Raw genomic sequence first — 4,841 nt, forward strand, 5'->3', positions numbered from 1 at the left:
ACTACCCCAAAACTCAGCATTTATTCTCATACTTACAAGTTGCCAAGATAACAAGTTCAACTTATTTAGGCTGTGCTTATCTGGACAGTTCTGTTTTGTGCTGTGAGCTAGCTGGATTTGGTTCCAGAATGTGAATCTGCTACATACACATTTGTTCTAGAAATAGGCGGAAGGGGCAGTATTTCCCTGGGGCATACTTTTCTCATAGCTCTGGACCACTGAAAATTATGCAAGCCCATTAAGGCCCTTGCTTGCATCATATCCATTAATATTCCACCGACCAAAGCAAATCGCATTGTCAAACTCAACATCAATAGGCCAGGAAAATACACTCTGTCCACAGGGATGGAGGGAGCGGCATGAATAATAATCATTAGGTGTATTAGTGATACAGACTTGCAAAATTCTGAGGCAGTTAGGAGAACATTACTCTTATTCTTTATGGGTTTAAATTTGTACATAATAATTAATATTTATCCTTGGTGTGTGTTTGTGTGTGTGCATGTGCGCACGCTTGTACATGCAGCTTGCACATGGTTAGTCCAATAGTTACCATCTAGACATTCAAGGGAAACAGAGACCTAACTTCAACCCTCCCGGTTGGAAGACTTTGAAGACGGCTGGCTGGATGTGGAGGACGGTCCACATCCTTCTGGAGTTCTTGAAAAAATATTTCACTTCAGCTGAATAATTATGATTTAGGAGAAAGGAATGGAGTCAGAAGGAAAATCAGCACCCCTGGGAAGGAAGGTCAGGTTCTGAAATGGTGGGTGGCAATTTTATGGTTAGAGATTTGAAGCAGGAGAGAAAAACGGGCCTGCGGGCAAGATATCAAAGTTGAGAATTGGGGGCTTCTGACTAGGGGACTTCTGGGAAGGGTTTAATGCTTAGCTCCTATAATCTGGCCTATAAACAAAGGCATGTTTAATGAACTGTTGCAAATCATTTCTCTGACATGTAGTAAGTCTCTTTAGGTTTTTTCTCTACACTTCTGTTGGGAAAAAGGCTCAGTCATAAAACTTTTCATGTTGTCAAAAAGTGAAAGACTGAGCTATATGAAAAAATGAAATATACCTATTCAAGTAGATTCTTAAATTACCTTTGAGACAGCCCATTTTTCTATAAAAGAATTAACTTCCTAATGTAAAGCTTCAACTTTTTTTACAGTTTATTTAGGAAACATAATAAATAAGAGATCCTATTTTTGTTGGAAACATGAGCTTTTTTTTCTTTTTGACTTAGTGAGAAATCATTTATTCTTCTGATTCATAAGCATATTTTACATATTCTGGTTAATACAGCAGGTGTATAATGTGGGCTTTCCCATAAGAATGCTAGGGCCACACACGTTAAACTCAGCTATACATTCTTTCAGACTATTAGACAAATGTAACTTTTAATATCACAACATGTACACATTATACTTTTTTTTTTTTTTTTTTTTACTGACAGAGGAACATGCCTTTCAAAAAAATATTTTATTGGATGAAACTTTCTTATTCTCAGGAAAATTTTGGTTCTTTAATATAATTTATGCCTTTTAAAATTCTGTTTGATAAAAGCATTGGTACATTATAAATACTTGTAAAGAAAAATATAGTTTAAAATTTCAAGGGAAATATTATATATGTTTCCTCTTTTACATTTTCACAAAAATTCACACAGGCACTAAGAAAGACCGACAAAAATATTTTATGCCTGAACAATATACTCCAGGTTGGAAACATTCAAACATGACTTTATTTAAATATTAAAGCTTCTCTAGAGTGAACCTTTGGCTACAATCCAATGAATTGGTTGGGGTTTTATCCAGGAAAGGACATTGTTAGAAGTGTGAAAAAGAAAGCTTCGTACGATTAGCCCTAGGCTAAGAATGGGGAAAGGATGGGTTTTCATTTATTACTGTTCATTGGCCTCTCTGGGCCTTAACTTCGTTTTTTAGTTGAAGATTTATCTAATAATTCTCTGGTCCTTTTCATCTTTACTACCCGTTAATATGCTGAAATTTTCAAAATTCTATTTAACACCCTATATCAAACATGTGAAACTTTCAAGGACAGAGTGATACTAGTGGTGTTCTTTTAGGAGAACATCCTCAAAGCATTATGGGTATTAATCTAGAAATACTTTTCTCTGCACAAATGTATATGATAGAATAGGGGATGACATTTTGTCTTAATAACTACTTCAAACCAAAGCAAGTGACAGACTCTAGTGTTCTTGATCTTGTTCAATGTAGTTTTCTTCTTGGTCTAGTTCATGTGTAGCCTGATGAAGTTCAAACTTCATGGAAAAATTATGAATAGCAAATCCAAGGGAGACTGCCAACATTGTGGGTGACTAGAGCCTTCGTGAACATACAGAGAATGGGAAGCTACGTGGTTGGCAGTTAATTAGTGTAAATGAGCATCCAGGTGAGGTGAGATTAAATGAATACATCAAACTAGATATCACAAGTACTTTCAGAAGTCTAGGATACCATTTTGGGGGCCAATGATTTAATTAAATCATGGCAAATTCTCATAATTATTGATTATTACACAGATCCTGCCTGAGAGAAGTTGAGGATCTTTTTTTTTCCTAATGCATTTACACCTTGCACATGTCCATTTAGTGCAAGTGTAAGCAAGATAAAATGCCTGTTGAGTGCTGACCAATAACGTGTCCACTGTAAACTACATGGAGCAGGATGCCTTGAGGACCTGACATTCAAGTCTAGCTGGGCAGCTGCTACTCAGCTCCAGGCAACTGTTGCCATGAAGGAACCTGGGTCTGATAATCAGGTTTTATGTGAAATCTCTTACTTTCAATAATAACTCACATTTTAAAAACATTTTACATGCCTAATATAATCTACCTGAGGGACAAATGTGGCCTGTGGGCTGCCAGCTTGTGTCTTCTGAGCTGAAGCTTGGAAGCAGTTTGGTGAGAATTTGGATGCTATCAGCTCTAAGACTGGGGAAGAGCCTTTAGTGTTCGAGGAACGAACACTCAGTTTCAAAGATCCAGAAAAAGTTGTTCCAAGGAATACAATTTTAAAAACAAACAAAACCTCCCATTGGCTCTCCCGTTATGAATATTTTCCTTTTCTTATATTGATTCTCTGTGTTTTGAGTGGTTTCTGTTATTATTGCTAAAAAAAAAAAAAAAATTAGAAACTCGACAAATCCCAAGTATAAGTTTGTTCTAAGAAGTACATATTTAGTTCTCTTGATATCTAGTTTATGGCTGAGAAAGGAGACAGGTGAGAAAAATCCTCAAAAGAAGAAACAGAGGAAGACCAGAGCACACAACATGAGTCTCCATCACCCTTAGATACATAGAGGCCTCTACGTGGCACACTAAGCAAAGAAAAATCTTCTGAAACTGCTCGAACCAGATAATGCAGATTTTGAGGTCTGTTTCTTGATCTAAATTACCCAGCTTTTCCCCCAAATGACCAGATGGTCACTCCCTGAATAAGTATTACCTAGCAGTAGAAAAGATAGGGTATGTGTCTAATTGTGAACTTTCACCAGAGACTTTCCAAAGCCTTCTTTGGCATCAAAATTCAAAGAACCACAGGGCAAAGACGAGGGACAAGCTATCAGAAGAGTTTTCCTTCCTCCCATCCTTGGCAGATTACTTTTTCAAATTAATCTACTGCCCAGGTTATGTCTTTTCTTTAGAGGAATGAAATGAGAATGCCCAAGGAGGCATTTTAATGTGTTGCGAGGACCACGTGTGAACTGTGGCTCCAGAAAGAACAAACATTTTACTCGCATAGGCAAGGAAGACGTGCTTTGAAAGATCTATGACACGTTCCAGAAGCTGGATTTACTGTTTAAGCTCATCCTTTTCAAATGTCCAGTTTGGTGAGAAAAATAAAAAGTATCAGGATATTACAATAAGCCTAAGGATCAATGATAGAAACAACCACTTTAGACACAGGCAGAATCTAAGGGGAAGGAAAAAGCATGAATATTTCCAACTCAGGACCACAGAATTATTTTAATTTTCCTCTCTCAGAATGTCCATTAGAGCTTGCAGCAGCCGGTCGTCTCTGTGCTTGTAAGGTTTTGTGTTATAGAAACCATCGAGATAGTTGTTATACAGACTGTCCTCAGCCTCTTTAAGCTGGGAAGGTTTGTTCAGCCTTTCCAGGGCTTCATAGAAATAAGGGATGTTGAGCTTTGTACTTGGGGTCTTCTTTGGTGATTGCTTTGGGGGTGAGTTTTTGCTGAAAGCACTTTCTAGGAGTTGCAGCATGGCCTCAGATGAAGCTCCCTCCACCAGCTTATCCCTTTTGTTTTCCACACTGCTGCCACTGAGGTTTTCTGTAGTCAGGGCTTTCTCATTCAGACTCTCTTCTGTGGGCTGATCCTAAAACACAGAATGCCACCAACAAAGGGAGGAAGACTCATTATTCAGCACCAGGCAGGCCAGCAGCAGCACATGCCCACCACGTGCCTCTGGAGAAGCATTTTGGGGAGCAGAGGGAGCACGAGGTTTCGAGTCACACTAACTGAGACTTCGGTCCTCAATTTTCTATTTCCTGATGTTCCCTTGTCACCTTTTTAATCTCCCTAACTTCACCTGTATAATGGGGGTAAGAATACCTCTATTTTGGGTGGTTTTGAAGACTGAATGAGATGTTGTATATGCTTATGCCTATTGATCTCCTTCACTTTGACAAGTAAAGTAGAATCCATGATAGGGAATTTAATAATTTTGAATTCATTAATGTTAGTTTCTAAATTCTGGATGCAAGAATAAATGAATAAAGCAATAGAGTTTCATCCTATGGAAAGTAAACAATTTACTATTTCCATTCCCTTTCTTCCCCACCCACATTTGACTCA

This window comes from Pteropus vampyrus, unplaced genomic scaffold (assembly GCF_000151845.1).
Source record: "Pteropus vampyrus isolate Shadow unplaced genomic scaffold, Pvam_2.0 Scaffold11, whole genome shotgun sequence".
NCBI lineage: Eukaryota > Metazoa > Chordata > Mammalia > Chiroptera > Pteropodidae > Pteropus > Pteropus vampyrus.